General features: G+C 41.6%; 1 pseudogene; it reads left to right on the top strand.

Annotated features, from left to right (window-relative positions):
• The first annotated feature begins 4971 nt into the window (after positions 1 to 4971).
• LOC123727706 (aminopeptidase N-like) lies at positions 4972 to 7081 on the top strand (annotated as a pseudogene).
• The last annotated feature ends 14132 nt before the right edge of the window (positions 7082 to 21213 follow it).

Here is a 21213-nt window from a genome sequence, read left to right as displayed (position 1 = left end):
TGTCTAATATCATGTGGCACTAATACTGTGCGTGTCTTCACATCTTTCAAATCTTATATGGGTATCTACCTTTGAAGATATGGACACATCAAAAGTTGAGAGCAGTTAGATTGTGTGCACACTGGTGTAACGCCCTGGCCATAGAGAGGTTTTTTTGTTCTTTATTTTGGTTAGGCCAGGGTGTTACATTGGGTGGGCGTTCTATGTTCCTTTTTCTATGTTTTTGTATTTCTTTGTTTTGGGCCGAGTAGGGTTCCTAATCAGAGGCAGCTGTCTATCGTTGTCTCTGATTAGGAATCATACTTAGGCAGCCTATTTTCCTTTGGGGTTTTGTGGGTAGTTGTTTTCTGTCTTGTGTGTGTTCACCTGGCAGAACTGTTGGCTTTCGTTTTCCCTGTTTGTTTTTGAAGTGTCTCATTAAAAATCATTATGACCACTTACCACGCTGCATCTTGGTCCCCTCTTCCAGACGATCGTTACAACTGGAAAGAACTCTCATCAATCTAATCAAATCAACGTTTATTGGTCACATACACAGATTTGCAGATGGTATCGCAGGTGCAGCAAAATTGTGTTTCTAGCTCCAACAGTGCAGTAATACCTAGCAATACAAAACAATACACACATAATCCATAAAAGAATAAAGAAAGAAATTGAGAATATCCTTGACAATATAAAAAAAAATACAATCCATCCTTTGGAAGCATCTTCCAATGTACCACACTTTACCACTCTTTGTTTTTTGAAAAATTGACAAAGCTTTTTATTTGATCTCTTAGCATTTTGAAATTCCATTTATCAAATAAATGTTGAGATAAGAGTCACACCCAAGGTCAGGTGTTTTGAACTCTTAACTGTATAACCTGGCTTTATTTTCTCTAACTATTGTGAGATCAGGCACCATATAGTGCATCATAAAGATGTGATTTGTCACACCCTGATCTGATTCACTTGTCCTTGTGCTTGTGTCCACACCCCTCCAGGTGTCGCCCATCTTCCCCACTTATCCCCTGGGTCTTGCTTGCCAAGTCAACCAGCAGTTTTTGCTCAACTCCTGGTTTTCCCGTCTCTCTTTTTCCTCGTCCTCCTGGTTTTGACCCTTGCCGGTCCTGACTCTGAGCCCGTCTGCCTGACCACTCGGCCTGCCCCTGACCTCGAGCCTGCCTGCCGCCCTGTACCGTTTTGGACTCTTGAACGCTTGAACGCTTGCCTGAGCTCAAACTGCTTGCCAGAGCTCAAACCAGCTGCTTCCTGTGTCTACATCTGGTTCTCACCTTGTGTCGTGATAGTGATGTACAGATTGTCCCCAAGCTGGTGTGATTACACAATGATTCATTTGTCCTAACACTTCCATCTTATGAGAAAATAAAGTCCTGTTCTGTGCTTATGAGTCCTGATTGCGTAGTTGAACAGATTAAACTGAACAAGTTCCCATCACTAGCAGTAGCAATATCAATCCTATCAGCCCAATCTCCTCTAGTTCAAATCAAATTTATTTATATAGCCCTTCGTACATCAGCTGATATCTCAAAGTGCTGTACAGAAACCCAGCCTAAAACCACAAACAGCAAGCAAAGCATGTGAAAGAAGCACGTGGCTAGGAAAAACTCCCTAGGAAAAACTCCCTAGAAAGGCCAAAAACCTAGGAAGAAACCTAGAGAGGAACCAGGCTATGAGGGGTGGCCAGTCCTCTTCTGGCTGTGCAGGGTGGATATTATAACAGAACATGGTCAAGATGTTAAAATGTTCATAAATGACCAGCATGGTCAAATAATAATAATCATAGTAGTTGTCGAGGGTGCAACAAGCACGTCCGGTGAACAGGTCAGGGTTCCATAGCCGCAGGCAGAACAGTTGAAGCTGGAGCAGCAGCACGGCCAGGTGGACTGGGGACAGCAAGGAGTCATCATACCAGGTAGTCCTGAGGCATGGTCCTAGGGCTCAGGTCCTCCGAGAGAAAGACAGAAAGAGAGAAAGAGAGAATTAGAGAGAGCATATTTAAATTCACACAGGACACCGGATAAGACAAGAGAAATACTCCAGATGTAACAGACTGACCCTAGCCCCCCGACACATAAACTACTGCAGCATAAATACTGGAGGCTGAGACAGGAGGGATCAGAAGACACTGTGGCCCCATCCGATGATACCCCCGGACAGGGCCAAACAGGCAGGATATAACCCCACCCACTTTGCCAAAGCACAGCCCCGACACCACTAGAGGGATGTCTCCAACCACCAACTTACCGTCCTAAGACAAGGCCGAGTATAGCCCACAACGATCTCCGCCATGGCACAACCCAAGGCGGGGCGCCAATCCAGACAGGAAGACCACGTCAGTGACTCAACCCACTCAAGTGACGCACCCCTCCCATGGACGGCATGGAAGAACACCAGTAAGCCAGTGACTCAGCCCCTGTAAAAGGGTTAGAGGCAGAGAATCCCAGTGGAAAGAGGGGAACCGGCAAGGCAGAGACAGCAAGGGCGGTTCGTTGCTCCAGCCTTTCCGTTCACCTTCACACTCCTGGGCCAGACTATACTTAATCATAGCACCTACTGAAGAGATAAGTCTTCAGTAAAGACTTAAAGGTTGAGACTGAGTCTGCGTCTCTCACATTGGTAGGCAGACCATTCCATAAAAATGGAGCTCTATAGGAGAAAGCCCTACCTCCAGCCGTTTGCTTAGAAATTCTAGGGACAATTAGGAGGCCTGCGTCTTGTGACCGTAGCGTACGTGTAGGTATGTATGGCAGGACCAAATCGGAAAGATAGGTAGGAGCAAACCCATGTAATGCTTTGTAGGTTAGCAGTAAAACCTTGAAATCAGCCCTTGCCTTAACAGGAAGCCAGTGTAGGGAGGCTAGCACTGGAGTAATATGATCAAATTTTGGGGTTCTAGTCAGGATTCTAGCAGCCGTATTTAGCACTAACTGAAGTTTGTTTAGTGCTTTATCCGGGTAGCCGGAAAGTAGAGCATTGCAGTAGTCCAGCCTATTGAGGTTTGAGCACTTGACATTTTTTGGTTCTTTATCTAATCAACTCATTGCATAGGACGTTCTGTAATGATTATGCTGAATACTTGACGTCATGAAATTTGTCAGAGGCCTTGCATGTGAGGATAATTCTCTTACTAGTGGTTGTGCATGTGATGAGTAACAATTTATCCTTTAATAGTTATTTTCTGTATTCTGCCTTCATACAAGGCAAATGTAGTTATATTAAATCTGTCGTAAAGACATCATTTGCTGAGGTAATGTAACTTGATTGTACAATGAAACCAGCTGCAAGCATGTCTAAAGACATTTAAACACTAAGAATATGATTTAAACATCTAAAAGACAGAAATTCTGTGTATGATGAATTAGATCATTTTTTTTACATTTGTACATTCTAGTCATTTAGCAGACACTATTATCCAGAGTGACTTACAGTTAGTGCATTCATCTTAAGATATCTAGGTGGGACAACCACATAACACACTCGTAAGAGGTTTCTTTATAATAAATGTGTGTAATATCGCAAATGGGCCTTCCAAATGGACAATGACCCCAAGCATACTTCCAAAGTTGTGGCAAAATGGCTTAAGGACAACAAAGTCAAGGTTTTGGAATAGCCATCACAAAGCCCTATAGAATCAATCCTATAGAACATTTGTGGGCAGAACTGAAAAGGCGTGTGCGAGCAGGAAGGCCTACAAACCTGACTCAGTTACAGTAGCTCTGTCAGGAGGAATGGGTCAAAATTCACCCAACTTATTGTGGGAAGCTTGTGGAAGGCTACCTGAAACATTTGACACAAGTTAAACAATTTAAAGGCAATGCTACCAAATACTAATTGAGTGTATGTAAACTTCTGACCCACTGGGAATGTGATGAAAGAAATAAAAGCTGAAATAAATCATTCTCTCTACTATTATTCTGACATTTCACATTCTTAAAATAAAGTGGTGATCCTAACTGACCTAAGACAGGGAATCTTTACTAGGATTAAATGTCAGGAATTGTGAAAAACTGAGTTTAAATGTATTTGGCTAAGGTGTATGTAATCTTCCAACTTCGATTGTATAGTGTATGTGGACACCCCTTGAAATTAGTTGATTAGGCTATTTCAGCCACACCCATTGCTGACAGATGTATAGAATCGAGCACACAGCCATACAATCTCCATAGACAAACATTGCTCACCGCCATTGGACTCTGGAACAGTGGAAACGCGTTCTCTGGAGTGATACAGTATATCACGCTTCACCATCTGGCAGTCCGACGGACGAATCTGGTTTTGGCGGATGCCAGGAGAACACTACCTGCCTCAATGCATTGTGCCAACCATAAAGTTTGGAGGAATGTGGTCTGGGGCTGTTTTTCATGATTCGAACTAGGCCCTTTAGTTCCAGTGAAGGAAAATCTTAACACTACAGCATACAATGACATTCTAGATGATTCTGTGCTTCCAACTTTTTATGGTAACAGTTTGGGGAAGGCCCTTTCCTGTTTCAGCATGACAATGCCCCTGTGCACAAAGTGAGGTCTATACAGTAATGATTTGTTGAGATCAGTGTGGGGGAACTTGACTGGCCTGCACAGAGCCCTGACCTCAACCCCATCGAACACCTTTGGGATGAATTGGAACGCTGACTGCAAGCCAGGACTAATCGCCCGACCTCTCTAATGCTCTTGTAGCTGAATGGAAGCAAGTCCCCACAGCAATGTGATGTTCGACAAGCAGGTGTCCACATACTTTTGTCATGTATTGTACATATATTAGGATCACTGATGTGAAAATCTGTCAAATGTATTGTGGTATATTTAAAGCAATGAACAGCTAATGAATGGAGATGAGCACAATCTAAGGATTACAGTACTACCAAGATACTCTTATCAAAGAGCATTATTTGTGCATGACTGCCTGGTGGCACATGTTATATGATTCAGAAGCTGACATGTTGTGTTTGTCCCTAAATATTAAGCAAATATGCCTGAAATGAAAGTCACTGGGAGAGAATGGGTACTGGCCAACCTAAAAGTCTCTGGATACTACACGGTTAACTATGATGAAGCCAACTGGGAAAGTCTCATCAACGTACTGAACACCATTCCTCAGGCAAGCCATTGATGAACACACAATCTATTCCATCCCAAATTATCTTATTAGAAAAAATAGTAATTTGTGCTAATGTTGGTGTTTTTTGTGTAGTCTATTCCCAGTTATCAACGGAGCTCAATTGGTGGATGATCCTTTTAACCTTTCAAGGTGAGTACATAGTTTACTGTAGTCATGATTTAAAGAGTAATACTTGACATTTTATTTATAGTAGGCCGATAAGGAGTCTCAATAAAAAAAAAAATCTGTAAAGGGCAAAATATATCGACCTAAAATTAGCATTGCGAACAACGAAGTATCTCATAACAGAAAGGGAATATATGCCGTGGGAGTCAGCTCTCGACAACTTGGACTTTTTCTACCTCATGTTTGATAGGAGTGAAGTCTATGGGGATATGCAGGTTGGTTTATTTTCTAGAAAGGCAATATGCAAACAATACAAACATGTTTAAAAATAGTATAATAAACAAAACATATTGGCACGAACACCAGTTGTGTTTTCTGTCTTTTAGGCTTACCTCAAAAACAAGTAGAACCACTTTACATGCTATATGGGTATCACTGACAACTGGAAACAGTACCCACTGGACATATGGACCAGTGAGTTGATCAATAATATTTAATTATAATAATTTTACCCTGCTATGTCCACCTTTTGCACAGCAGGATGTCTTATTTAACTGCTTGAAAGCCAAAACAATCCCCTTACTTAGTTGTACTGTATCTTCCTACCCTCAGGTACAACCAGGTGAATGCCATTAGGATGGCCTGTAGCACTGGAAAGACGGAGTGTCAAAATCTGACTAAAGGCTGGTACAGCCAGTGGATGGCTGACCCTGTCAACAATCCGTGAGTTCAGCAGGATTTAAACACAATTCAGATTAATTTCTTGATACCATTAACAGTGAATGCAGAGTGGGAATTTGGTTGGGAGCAGTTTGAGGCTGCCAGCATCGCTATTCAGGCAGACAAGCTTTGATCTGCCCTGGCCTGTACCAAGTTATGAGTTAAGAGTGCTACGTATCCATGCCACATTGGTAAAATGTGATCTGTGATTATCCCTCCCCTAGGTATCAGAGTATTCAATAAACAGCAAAGCATTGATTCTCTGCCTGGCATAAAAAGGAGGCATTTTCAAGGAGTGCTTTAAAGCGACTTGTGTGTCTGACATGAATATGAGGTGCTTCATTGCCTCTTACTGTCTTTGTACCTCCTTGCCACATTGAGGTACCTGGACTACACCCTGGATGCAACCAAAATCTGCAAGCAGGATGCCACCTCTACCATTTTTTACATTGCAAGCAATGTTGTTGGCCAGTCTCTGGCCTGGGACTTTATGAGAGACAGATGGGGTTACAGCTTTACTCAGTGAGTTTGAGCTTTTAACACATATTGTATTGATTGTTTAATTTCAAAGTGATTATTTGTCACATTTGGTACACTGATATTTGATCTAACTCTTCATTAGACGCGGTTTTCTTACTTGACCTCTTCTGCCATAGGGACGGTGGTGGTTCTTTCTCCTTCTCCATCGCCAATCTCATCGATGGTGTGACCAAGAAGTTTTCAACTGAATTTGAGTTCTAACAGATGATATTACAGATTAGGGGATTTGTCAGCACATATTGCTTAACATGTTTGTATTGGGGTACTATGTGGACCCTAAATATTGAGTTTTCTATATTGTACAATATAAGTTAATGTTTCTCTTCGCTGTCACAGCTCATGCAGTTCCAGGCAGACAACTGAGGTTGGCTTCGGCTCAGGTATCTTTGTAGTTTCACAGGCCATTGAGCGGACAAAGGCTAAGATCAAATGGGTGGCAGAGAACAAGAACTGTGCAGGCATGGTTTAAAGCAGAGACTGATGCACCACTATGGTCACATGGAGAAACAAACACCTGTCCATTTATTTATTATCTAAGACCAATCCTAAAGCCATGTTCCCTGTTATTTTCTTTGTCTCTCTAACAGTCAATGACACTTTTTATTCTAAAGTTATCCTGCCCATTAATCAGAAATACTATGTCAGCCTATACTTCTATTTTTTGGGGAAGTAACTTTGTATGAATTAAAACATTATTTTTCTATCAAAGACTAACTTTCTAAAATGCTGCTTTGCTATGAAAAACTGGTTTATGATTGTGGAAATAATAAATACAACTGTTTTACAATGCATTTTCTAATGGTGTAATTTTGCTTCTTATAGACGTTTACATGGCTGGAAATAATTCTATAATAATCGGTGGACTAGCACTCTGAAATAGTCACTGGACAAACGTATTTGATGAAATATGTTGTCAACTAGACATTTTACGGGTAACAGTTACACAGTAATAAGGGCACTGTAATGTAACAAGTATCGTAAATACTCCTTATAACGCAGTGCTTACAGCAGTAACCCTTACCTATGACCTAACCCAAGTACAGTGTAAAAATGACATTAGATATTACAATTCTTGTTACACTGTAATTACACTCCACTGTAATTAATGGGACTTGCAATGCAAACATCCAATTCTAAATCTTCGACATTCTTCTTATAATTATTTTGGGACTTGCGCAGCCAAAGCCTCAGCTTCAACCTTCAACCTTCTTCTTTAGCACACTACTCCGCTTAAGCTAAACGCTGTTCAAACTTTTAAATGTGCAGAATAGTCTCACTCTACTTGCTTTTATACAACCTTTTGATATATTTTATACTTTAAGTTATACATTGTCAAAAATAAGGACAACAACAATCTTCGTTCACTTTCATGGCATTTTACACAACATTCTAAAGCTCCCCATTGAGACGTCATCACTTCCAACTGCGATTCACTGTCAATGCAAAATAACTTTTGACACAGATCTACTTTGACCACTTTTCTAACGACTTAGACAAAGTTAGAGGGTATGACATTGGTCTACTTTTCGCTATTCAAATCTGAAATAATAACAAATATTCGGTACAGGTGTAATAATATAGCTGTTAGATACCGCATCGACAACATTTTCTGTAACCTTTTTGCAAACAACTACCCATTAGACCACTACCCCATCAGGTTAGACAAAAAGTTAACAAATTCTGAACTCTTCCTCTACTTCTCTGCTATTCATATCTGTTTGCAGAACCAAAATATTTACTACGGATCTTACAGTACAGCTATTTTACTACCTGCATTACCATATTTTCCCAACACTTTTTGCGGGAACTGTCATTTTGTCCACTAATACTTGTAATTACTAATAATTACTAGCTTTGTCCTCCTTTTCCAGGACCATGCTCTGTACTCTAAATAACTTAACTGGCTAGTTTGCCTGTCTCTAAATAGAAGGATGGGCTGTACCCCTCTGATTGGAAAGAGCGGACTAGGAATAGCTTCAACCAACAAAAAGTTACAGCTCTATGTCTGAGTTTAGAGTGACAAAAAGTGTCTAGCTGACGTCTAGTTACAGCTCTCTGTGTCATCATTGAGCTGCCCAAACGGAGCCGTTGACATTGCTGTACTCAGACACAGAGGGCAAAAATTCTAAGGGTGAAGAGTGACCACAACTACTAACCACAACCATTTACCACACAACTGACCACACCACAACTACTGACCACAACCACACAACTTCTGACCACACAACTACTGACCACACAACTACTGACCAAAACTACTTAAAACCATAACTTCTGACCACAACCATAGAATTACTGACCACACAACTGACTACAACACAAATAATGACCGCAACCACACTTCTGACCATAACCACACAACTTCTGACCACAAAAACACAACTTCTGACCACTCAACTTCTGACCACTCAGCTACTGACTACATCCCCACAACTTCCGACCACAATCACAACTGCTGACCACATCTAGTGACCACAACCACACAACTACTGACATCAACCTTACAACTTCTGACCACAACCAAACAACTACTGACCACGACCCCACAACTTCTGACAACACAACTACTAACCACTCAGCTGCTGACCACAACTACTGACCACAACCACACAACGTCTAACCACAACCACACAACTTCTAATCACAACCACACAACTACTGACCACAACTACACAACTACTGACCACAACCACACAACTACTGACCACAACCACACAACTTCTGACTACATCTAGTGACCAGACCCACACAACTAATGACAACAACCTTACAACTTCTGACCACAACTGCTTACCACATCTAGTGACCAGAACCACACAACTACTGACCACAACCACATAACTTCTGACCACAACCACAAAAGTACTGGCCACTACCACACAACTTCTGACCACACAAATACAGACCACTCAGCTGTTGACCATGACTTCTGACCACACAACTGCTGCCCACACAACAACTGACCACAACACAATTACTGACCACAACCACATAACTTCTGACCACAACCACAAAACTACTGGCCACAACCACACAACTTCTGGTGTTGGAGTCATGCCTGGCCATGCAGTCATGAGTGAACAGGGAGTACAGGAGAGGACTGAGCACGCACCCCTAACCCCTTAGGGGTACGTGCTCAGTGCTCTCCTGTACTCCCTGTTCACGCACCCCTAAGGGGCCCCCGTGTTGAGGATCAGTGTGGCGGATGTGTTGTTGCCTACCCTTACCACCTGAGGGCGGCCTGTCAGGAAGTCCAGGATCCAGTTGCAGAGGGAGGCCTATCAGATGGGCGTCCCAGTGGTCACCATAAATACAGCCACTGGACACATCTCCCAGCAACACTTCATACTGGACCCTGATTCTGTGTAGACTATACCACCATCCGAACATAGTCTGGACATACTTTTAGATTTAATTTTAAGTCAGCAAAATTTGGGTATGTAGACTTTCACTAGGCACTGTATATGTCATGATAATTAATAATAATTCATTGTAATAAAAATTATAAAAAATGTAAACATTAGCTCTGAGAACCACAAAATATCTCTGTAAAGAAAAGGAACACATGCCATGGGAGTCCGCTCTGGATAACTATGGGACTATGCAGGTAGAATGTCAGTCATATAATGTGTGACAATTACACATATAAGATAATTTGAGACAGAAAAAACTGATCGTACTTGAATACATACATAGTATCTTATTCTCTGTTCTTGTCATAGGATTATGTGAGGAATCTAGTGACAACTTTTTTCCTAGACTATAACTTCAGACTGGACTAAGTGCCTGGAATGTGAGTGGAATGGACCTGAAATGGTCTGAAATGAGTATACGGCTTTATGAAAACATCAGGCACAACCAGGTACAACCAGGTGAATGCCATTAGGATGGCACTGGACTGGTGGAGTGTCAGAATCTTTTTTTATTTTTTTATTTCACCTTTATTTAACCAGGTAGACCAGTTGAGAACATGTTCTCATTTATAACTGCGACCTGGCCAAGACAAAGCAAAGCAGTGCGACACAAACAACAACACAGAGTTACACATGGAATAAACAAACATACAGTAAATAATACAATAGAAAAAGTCTAGAGTGTGTGCAAATGATGTAGGGTAAGGGAGGTAAGGCAATAAATAGGCCATAGTGGCGAAATAATTGCAATATAGCAATTAAACACTGGAGTGATAAATGAGTGTGCAAGTAGAGATACTGGGGTGCAAAGGAGCAAAATAAATAACATTTTGGGGATGATGTAGTTGGATGGGCTATATACAGATGGGCTATATACGGGTGCAGTGATCTGTGAGCTGCTCTGACAGCTGACGCTTAAAGATAGTGAGGGGGATAAGAGTCTCCAGCATCAGTGATTTTTGCAGTATGTTCCAGTCATTGGCAGCAGAGAACTGGAAGGAGAGGCGGACAAAGGAGGAATTGGCTTTGGGGGTGACCAGTGAAATATACCTGCTGGAGCGCGTGCTACGGGTGGGTGCTGCTATGGTGACCAGTGAGCTGAGATAAGGCAGAGCTTTACCTAGCAAAGACTTATAGATGACCTGGAGCCAGTGGGTTTGGCGAAGAAAATGAAGTGAGGGCCAGCCAAAGAGAGCATACAGGTCGCAGTGGTGGGTAGTATATGGGGCTTTGGTAACAAAATGGATGGCACTGTCATAGACTGCATCCAATTTACTGAGTAGAGTGTTGGAGGCTATTTTGTAAATGACATCGCCGAAGTCAAGGATCGGTAGAATAGTCAGTTTTATGAGGGTATGTTTGGCAGCATGAGTGAAGGATGCTTTGTAGGAAATAGGAAGCCGATTCTAGATTTAATTTTGGATTGGAAATGCTTAATGTGAGTCTGGAAGGAGAGTTTACAGTCTAACCAGACACCTAGGTATTTGTAGTTGTCCACATATTCTAAGTCAGAACCGTCCAAAGTAGTGATGCTGGACAGCGGCCAGGTGTGGGCAGCGATCGGTTGAAAAGCATGCTTTTAGTTTTACTTGCATTTAAGAGCAGTTTGAGGCCACAGAAGGGGTGTTGTATGGCATTGAAGCTCGTCTGGAGGATGGTTAACACAGTTTCCAAAGAAGGGCCAGAAGTATACAGAATGGTGTTGTCTGCGTAGAGGCGGATCAGAGAATCACCAGCAGCAAGAGCCTCATTATTGATGTATACAGAGAAAAGAGTCGGCCCGAGGGTTGAACCCTGTGGCACCCCCATAGAGACTGCCAGAGGTCCGGACAACAGGCCCTCTGATTTGACACACTGAACTCTGTCTGAGAGGTAGTTGGTGAACCAGGCGAGGCAGTTATTTGAGAAACCAAGGCTGTTAAGTCTGCCGATAAGAATGTGGTGATTGACAGAATCGAAAGCCTTGGCCAGGTCGATGAATACGGCTGCACAGTATTGTCTCTTATCGATGGCGGTTATGATATTGTTTAGGACCTTGAGCGTGGCTGAGATGCACCCACTGCCAGCTCGGAAACCAGATTGCATAGCGGAGAAGGTACGGTATGATTCGAAATGGTCGGTGATCTGTTTGTTAACTTGGCTTTCGAAGACCTTAGAAAGGCAGGGTAGGATAGATATAGGTCTGTAGCAGTTTGGGTCTAGAGTGTCTCCCCCTTTGAAGAGGGGGATGACCGCTGCAGCTTTCCAATCTTTGGGTATCTCAGACGATATGAAAGAGAGGTTGAACAGGCTAGTAATAGGGGTTGCAACATTTTTTAGAAAGAGAGGGGCCAGAATGTCTAGCCCGGCTGATTTGTAGGGGTCCAGATTTTGCCACTCTTTCAGAACATCAGCTATCTGAATTTGGGTGAAGGAGAAATGGGGAGGCTTGGGCAAGTTGCTGGGGGGGTGCAGGGCTGTTGACCAGAGTAGGGGTAGCCAGAGTAGGGGTGGAAAGCATAGCTAGCTGTAGGAAAATGCTTATTGAAATTCTCAGTTATAGCTGATTTATCGGTGGTGACAGTGTTTCCTAGCCTCAGTGCAGTGGGAAGCTGGGAGGAGGTGCTCTTATAGTGTCCCAGAACGTTTTGGAGTTAGTGCTACAGGATGCAAATTTCTGCTTGAAAAAGCTATCCTTTGCTTTCCTAACTGCCTGTGTATATTGGTTCCTACCTTCCCTGAAAAGTTGCATATCGCGGGGGCTATTCGATGCTAATGCAGTACGCCACAGGATATTTTTGTGCTGGTCAAGGGCAGTCAGGTCTGGAGTGAACCAAGGGCTATATCTGTTCCTGGTTCCACATTTTTTGAATGAGGCATGCTTATTTAAGATGGTGAGAAAGGCACTTTTAAAGAGTAACCAGGCACCCTCTAGTGACAGAATGAGGTCAATATCCTTCCAGGATACCCGGGCCAGGTCGATTAGAAAGGCCTGCTTGCTGAAGTGTTTTAGGGAGCGTTTGACAGAGATGAGGGGTGGTCATTTGACCGCAGACCCATTACAGACGCAGGCAATGAGGCAGTGATGGCTGAGATCCTGGTTGAAGACAGCAGAGGTGTATTTGGAGGGCAGGTTGGTTAGGATGATATCCATGAGGGTGCCCGTGTTTACAGATTTGGGGTTGTACTTGGTAGGTTCATTGATCATTTGTGTGAGATTGAGGGCATCAAGCTTAGATTGTAGGACGGCTAGGGTGCTAAGCATGTCCCAGTTTAGGTCCCCTAACTGCACGAGCTCTGAAGATAGATGGGGTGCAATCAATTCACATATGGTGTCCAGGGCACAGCTGGGGGCAGAAGGTGATCTATAGCAAGCGGCAACGATGAGAGACTTGTTTCTGGAAAGGTGGATTTTTAAAGTAGAAGCTCGAATTGTTTGGGCACAGACCTAGATAGTAAGACAGAATTGCAACTCCGCCCCCTTTGGCAGTTCTATCTTGTTGGAAAATGTTATAGTTAGGGATGGAAATTTCAGGGTTTTTAGTGGTCTTCCTAAGCCAGGATTCAGACACGGCTAATGTCTAATGTTACCATGCATGAAACCAAGGCTTTTACGGTTACAGAAGTCAACAAATGAGAGCACCTGGGGAATGGGAGTGGAGCTAGGCACTGCAGGGCCTGGATTAACCTCTACATCACCAGAGGAACAGATGAGGAGTAGGATAAGGGTATGGCTAAAGGCTATAAGAATTGGTCGTCTAGTACGTTCGGAACAGAGAGTAAAGGAGCTGGTTTCTGGGCACAGTAGAATAAATTCAAGGCATAATGTACAGACAAAGGTATGGTAGGATGTGAATACAGTGGAGGTAAACCTATGCATTGAGTGACGATGAGAGAGATATTGTCTCTAGAAACATAATTTAAACCAAGTGAGGTCACTGCATGTGTGGGAGGTGGAACTAAAGGGTTAACTAAAGCATATTGAGCAGGGCTAGTGGCTCTACAGTGAAATAAGGCAATAATTACTAACCAAAACAGCAATGGACAAGGCATATTGACATTAGGGAGAGGCATGCGTAGCCGAATGATCATAGGGGTCCAGTAAGTAGCTCGGCAGGCCGGAGACAGCGATTCAGACAGCTAGCGGGCCGGGGCTAGCAATCTAGCAGAAGGGCCTTAGAGGGACATCGCAACGTAAGAAGTCTGTTGTTGCCCCCTCATGCTGTTGTTACGTTGGCAGACCAGTCGTCATGGATCAGCAGGGCTCCGTGTGGTAAAAGGGTCCAGGCCAATTGGCAAAATAGGTATAGTGGCCAAAGAATTTGTCCGATGGGCCTCTTCAGCTAACAGTCCGATATGCTCTAGACAGCTAGCAGGCCGCGGCAGGCAGGCTAGCAGATGGGCATTCAGGGGACGTCACGACGGAGGAGTCAGTTGAAAAAAACCCTCGGGCGAATTACGTCGGTAGTCCGGTCATGATGTGTCGGCGGGGCTCCGTGTCGGCAGTAAAAGGGGTCCAGGCCAATTAGCAAAATAGGTAATGTAGCCCAAGGAGTGGCTGATTGACCTCTTAGCCTAGCCGGGAGATGGGCCTAGCAAAGGCTAGCTCCAGGCTAATTGGTTCTTGCTTCTGGACAGAGACGTTAGCCAGGAGTGGCCACTCGGATAGCAGCTAGCTAGCTGTGATGATCCAGGTGAAAAGGTTCAGAGCTTGCGGTAGGAATACGGAGATATGGAGAAAAATAAGTCCAATTTGCTCTGGTTTGAGTCGCGCTGTGCAGACTGGCGAGAGTTGTCCGGGCTAAAGGTAGCTGATGACCACTAGCTAGTAGCTAGTTAGCTGGCTAGCTTCTGTTAGGGGTTCCAGTTCAAAAGTAAAGAAAATAGCAGATCCATACCACATTGGGTGAGGCGGATTGCAGCAGAGTATGTTGAAGTTGAGGTTAAGAAAAATTAAAATAAAAATATGTGAAGAAAAAAGATATAAAAAGATATATACACGGGACACAACAAGATGAGGACAAAAGACGTCTGACTGCTACGCCATCTTGGATTATCTGACTAAAGGCTGTTACAGTCAGTGGATGGCTGACCCTGACAACAACCTGCGTGTATATAGATTATTTATTAATGTATAAACTTTAAGGAGTACCTGGTATACATAATTTAGCCTATACTATATCAGGATTGTTTTGCTCTGTTTTCAACAACAAAGAATTCTTCCTTGTAATAACTATTTAAAACATGTGATATCAGGATACATCCTAATTGGAGGATGACAGAGTACTGCAGTGACATGGCAGCAGGTGGGAATTCAGAGTGGGATTTCGGTTGGAACGTGTTCAAGAATGCTACTACCGCTAGTGAAGCATACAAACCGATGCCATCTCTGTCATGTACTAAGGACTATGAACTTCAAAATAGGTAGGTTACGTCTGATGATTTTGTTAGGGTACTATTAGAAAGATCAAGTTGAACTACTGTTTTGATTTTCCATTGTCTTCATATTGACAAATACAGTCAATCACAACAATCTGTCTATCTCTATCAATACTCTATGGACTCAATACAGGTACCTGGTATAGACTTTAGATTATGACAAAATCTGCATGCAATGTCTGTCATCATTTACATCTCCAGTAATGTTGAAAGTCAATCATTGGCTTGGGACTTTGTGACACAGAGCGGGGAGTACATGTTCACACAGTAAATTGGACACCAAAAAGGGACTTATCAGTAAACCAAATATACAGTAAGTACTTGGTTTGTGCGTATTGGCATAAGTAATGTGTAGTTGTCATATTTCCTAGGTATGGTGTTGGATCCTTCTCATTTGCCAACCTTATAAGTGGTGTGACAATGAGATTGTCAACTAAAACTTAACTTGAACAGGTAATGTTTGTATTACATTTTTTTATTGGCTATACAGTACAGTCTTTAGCAGCACTGTTCATGTATGTCTTTCATTATAAAGAATTGTACTGATTAAATACTCACTAAGATTATTATTTATTATAAGATTATTAAGATTATTATTATTATTCTCACTAGGATTATTATTATTATGTTACATTGTTTTTCATGATGTCAGCTCCCAAGAAGGACAACTCTGATGTTGGTTTGTCTCAGGGACTTTGGCATTGGAGCAGGCGGTCAATACGTTTATTTTGTTTTCTTTTTTTTCTACTGTATTATTGACTGTATGTTTTGTTCATTCCATGTGTAACTCTGTGTTGTATGTGTCTAACTGCTATTCTTTATCTTGGCCAGGTCGCAGTTGCAAATGAGAACTTGTTCTCAACTAGCCTACCTGGTTAAATAAAGGTGAAATAAAAAAATTTAAAAAAATATTGGGATGCGTCTTGTCCTGGAGGCAGAACTGAGCGATTTCTGCTAGATGGGCCAGCTGCAAAGTCAAAATTGGCTATATTTAAGAAATTCATAAAAAAGGGTCTTCATTTAAGGTAAGCATTAGGGTAAGCAGTGTGGTTAAGGTTCGTTTTAAGGTTAGGTTTAGGTTTAAAATCAGATTGTATGACTTGTGAACACTAGTGAACCCTACTGAGCTGCCTTCAGAACAAGATTCATGACGAAAAACACTTACCTGCATATCGAATAGGTGGATGAGCACAAGAAGGAGACTGCCTAAAACCCCCTCAATCCAGCTGGCTAAAATATTTTATTCTACTATGGCAGACAAAGTGCTTGGATTATTTGCTGGGTTTTAATTTTGTCACACCCTGATCTGTTTCAACTATCTTTGTGATTGTCTCCACCCCCTCCAGGTGTCACCCATCTTCCCCATTATCCCCTGTGTATTTATACCTGTGTTCTCTGTTCGTCTGTTGCCAGTTCGCTTTGTTTGTCAAGTCAACCAGCATTTTTGTTCACAGCTCCTGCTTTTCCCAGTCTCTCTTTTTTTCGCCCTCCTGGTTTTGACCCTTGCCTGTCCTGACTCTTAGCCCGCCTGCCTGACCACTCTGCCTGACCCTGAGCCCACCTGCTGACCTGTACCTTTGCCCCACCTCTGGTTTATTGACCCCTGCCTGCCTTGACCTGTCTATTGCATGCCCATGTTGGATTATTAAACCATTGTTAATTCGATGCTGTCTCCATCTGGGTCTTACCTTCATACCGGATATTTATGTTAAATCAGAGATGTTGGCTACTTCCTGGTGATCAAATTTAGTCAATATATCATACTTTTCTCTGTGGACCATATTGCAATTTCCAATAGCACAATTATCTTATGACTATCTATTTGAATACTTTTTTTATTTAACCTTTATTTATGATTATCTATGACTTTGTATTATTTTAGAGTTTTCCAGAGATTATTTCTATTATATGCTATTTTGTTGAAAAACATTAAACTTGTCCATTAACCTGTCCATTTGTTGTTGGTGAGAGGAAGTGGATGGGACAGGGACAGATGAGGAGTGTGACATTCCTCCACTGACTGTCTGGGAATCAGGATACACGGACAGCAGGGGACTAGCTGTCACCTTGACTCACCCACAGCACATGCAGGGAGATTAATGGAAGCTTAACCCCTGCCTAAACTGACCATAAACTACTGCCCCACCCCCTCTCAGGTTCACCCTACAGGCAATTTATATAAGGGCTGTGCACAGATATACATACCTCATGACTCTGCCATCTTGATCTTGGACTCATGTAGATCAATCTTGTGAAATCTGGAAAAAATTGTGTTTCACATAGAGAAAAGCTGTTGATTTGAGTGAACTTGGTGCTGTCTGGACTGAATGAGTAACAGAGGAGGCCTCTTGCTGGGCTAATAGGTTTTATTTGTTTGCTAAGACCAGGAAGAAAGGAAGCTTTAGTGTCAATTAGCTCCATGTCCTGCCCCTGAGTGTTAAATACCACCAAGATAATCCTCTGAAACCCTTACAAGCCCAATGATGGTTCAATTAACACTCCTATGTAATGATGATGGGATATGTGTTTGATCTTTCACAGAGTAGACAAAGTTACACTTCAGCTACACTACACATGTCACCATCAATGTGAAGCTCTACCTGCTACACAGAAACCAACCAAAATCACACGAAATGAGTCATTATTTCCATTCACAAGATAGAATGAATGCACGGGTCAGCCATCGAGAATTGAACCTCAGCGATTCTTGAGCTTGGACGCTGCCATCTGATGTGACGCAACGCGAGCAGTAGAGCAGTTTTCATTGATTTCAAAGGAAGCATTCACTAAATGGCGGATGGCTGATTGCAATGCCGCACACCAGATGGCTGTAGTGATGCAGGGGCTCGTTATTAGGCCTACCATGTTGTATGCAAGCACACTAAAACGTTTTGAGGGGAGTGATAAAATAAGATATCAATTTGAACTTTTCTATATATTTAGATTACAGTTGTTGATGTCATGTGATACTCTCTGCAACTCCACTTGCCGATTAAACTCAAATCAACAATTTACGTTGGATTTGAGCGGTGACTAGTGTGGACGGACTGGAGCTCTGAAGTATTTTTTTTTAAACTACTGATTTCAACACTACAAAAATTGCCCGCAATTACACACCACATTGTTCATTTTATGTGATGTCAGAGCTCCAATCCACCCACATTAGTCACCGCCCAACTCCATCGTAAATTGTGGAGTTGAGTTTAGTAGGTGTCAAGTGTCAGTGTGCAGCGGTTAGGACGGAGTTAGGCGCAGGACACAGAACTGAGTAAAAGACGTACTTTACTCGAAAAGAAACAACAATAATTACCACGCAGGGAAACACACCAGCTCACAGAAGTCTTGAACACTAAACAAAGAACAAACACGCACAAAACCATGTGGGAACCAGAGGGTTAAATAGGGAATAAATTATAACTTAATGGGAACCAGGTGTGTACAATCAAGACAAAACAAATGGAAAAAGAAACGTAGATCGGTGGCAGCTAGAAAGCCGGTGACGTCGACCGAACGCCGCCCGAACAAGGAGAGGCACCAACTTCGGCGGAAGTCGTGACAGTAGGCTACACCTCCACTTGTATTTCTAGCGGCACATCCACTTCCGACCCTCAACGCTGCCTGAGGAATAGCCTACCTGTTTAATCGAAACACAATACAGTATTATTATTACAGCAACCTGCTGTAATAATAATATGCTGATCTGCTCCAGTATACATTTTTGTAAATGTCTTTGTCAGTAGTTCACTGAAGTTTATCTGCATCATACTGGTTGTATTTTTGTATTTTTGTGGACCCATAGGCTAGGCCTATGCTACTATATAAAATGTCTACTCACAGTCAGTAGGCTTCAGCGTAGTTGGTGGTCATCTCTTCTCTGTTTTGCAGTGAAAATAATTTTATGCGGTCTAAATAATCCTATCTACTGACAAGTTTTGACGTTAGGTCACAAGTTTTGATGTTAGGTCACAAGTTTTGATGTTAGGCCTACTGCATGGCTACAGTAATAATTTGTCAAATCTGAAACAACTCTTGAGAATGTTTTTGTTTTTTGTGATTGGGCAGACCCGAGGTGAACTGGGCACTAATCTGTTTGCCGGCGATGGAGGATATCAACACTGACAGCAGTCAATAACAGCAGGAAAATGGTAAAGACGGCTACAATAGAGCTCGCCAGTTTATAGTCCTTAAAAACGGAACTGCGTTACCTCTGGTTCATTCAGCCATTCCTATGGGGAAAATGAATGGGGAAAGAATAGGGTTTGGGGATAAACTTAAAAAATAAGGCCTGAGGATAACACAGGTTTAGGAGATCTTATATGTTTTGTTCTGAGATAATATCAGTCAGTTAACATGACCTTTATGAGATATGAAGCCTTTATTTGCTTTATGTTTTTTTTATTACATAAATTCTTCACAATTCACAAAAAGTAATGTTAACTGATTAATATTATCTCATAGAACAAAACGTATAAGATCTCCTAAGCCTGTCTTTACCCCAGAACTTATTTTTGGCATTTATCCAAAACCCCTACAAAACCTCCATTCATTTCCCCATAGGCTTTGTTCAATGAACCATGGCGGAGTTCAGTGCCTATAAAAAGACACATTACAGAATGTCACCTTTTATTTGAGGGCATTTTCATATCTGTTTTAATGTTTAGAAATGTAAAGCACTTTATGTATCTAGTCCCCCCATTTGAAGGTGTCATAAATATTTGGACAACTTCTCTTATAGTCTATTACATTTAGTCAAAAGTTTAGTATTTGGTCCGTGTTCCTAGCAGGCATTTACAGTTTGTTTTGGTTGTATTTTGTTTTTTTCTTTTGCCCAATAGAAATGAATGGTAGATTGTCACTTTTATTGTAAATAAAACACTTCTACATTAATCTGGATGGTAATACCATAATTACGGATAATCATGAATGAATTGTGAATAATGAAAAAAGTTAGAAAGTTAGAGGCATAAATATCATACTCCACAAAAATGCTACCTCCCCTGTTATTAGTAATGGTGAGAGGTTAGCGTGTTTTGGAGGAATGATCTTTGGCAATCTATAACTTTCTCACTCATCATTATTTACAATGCATTCATGATTCTCAGTAATCATTGTAGCATCAACATTAATATAGAAGTGTTCAGAAAGATATTCTATTGTTATTTACAATAAAAGTGACTCCAAAATGACACAATACATGATTTACCATTAATTTATTTTGGGCACTACATTATCCAAAAGAGTTACAGGCTTGATGTAGTCATTGGGTGCTAAGTATATGGGACCAAATACTAAACTTTTGACTAAATGTTATACACTATAAGTTAATTTGTCCAAATACTTATGACACCTTAACATTTTGGGACTAGATACTGTACATAAAATACATTCATTTCTAATATGTAAAACAGATATGTATGAAAGTATCCTCAAATAAAATGTGACATTCTGTACTGTCGCCTCATATTTAACATTTGATCTCAAATACAAAATGCTGGAGTATAGAGCCAAATAAATACATAGGCAAGTATATATTATCCTACTGTGTAATATGTGTGCAATTAATGTAGGATTATGTGAGATCGGTGGCCTAATGTGTGACATAGTTACAACATTGTCAAATGTTTATCCTCATCAGTTTCATAAAGGTTCAGTAGTTTACAAGTGGTAAAAAAATAACGCTTTCTGGGTTATGAATATATCCTTAGCTCGTCTGGCTAACACCTAACTTGAAGTCCTCCTGTCACAGCTCTCCCTGCAATATGAGTCACGTGAGCTGCGTCAGCCAGGCTAATCCTTAGTTATGATAAATGTAAAACAGTCAGTTGTAGGCTACTAATCTCATTAAGGTAGCCTATTTTAAGTCATACTCTACAAAATCAAAGGATATATTTCACAA

This window comes from Salmo salar, chromosome ssa16 (assembly GCF_905237065.1).
Source record: "Salmo salar chromosome ssa16, Ssal_v3.1, whole genome shotgun sequence".
Classification (NCBI taxonomy): domain Eukaryota; kingdom Metazoa; phylum Chordata; class Actinopteri; order Salmoniformes; family Salmonidae; genus Salmo; species Salmo salar.
Note: the sequence above shows the minus strand (reverse complement) of the source record. Positions and strands in the feature narration are given on the sequence as shown.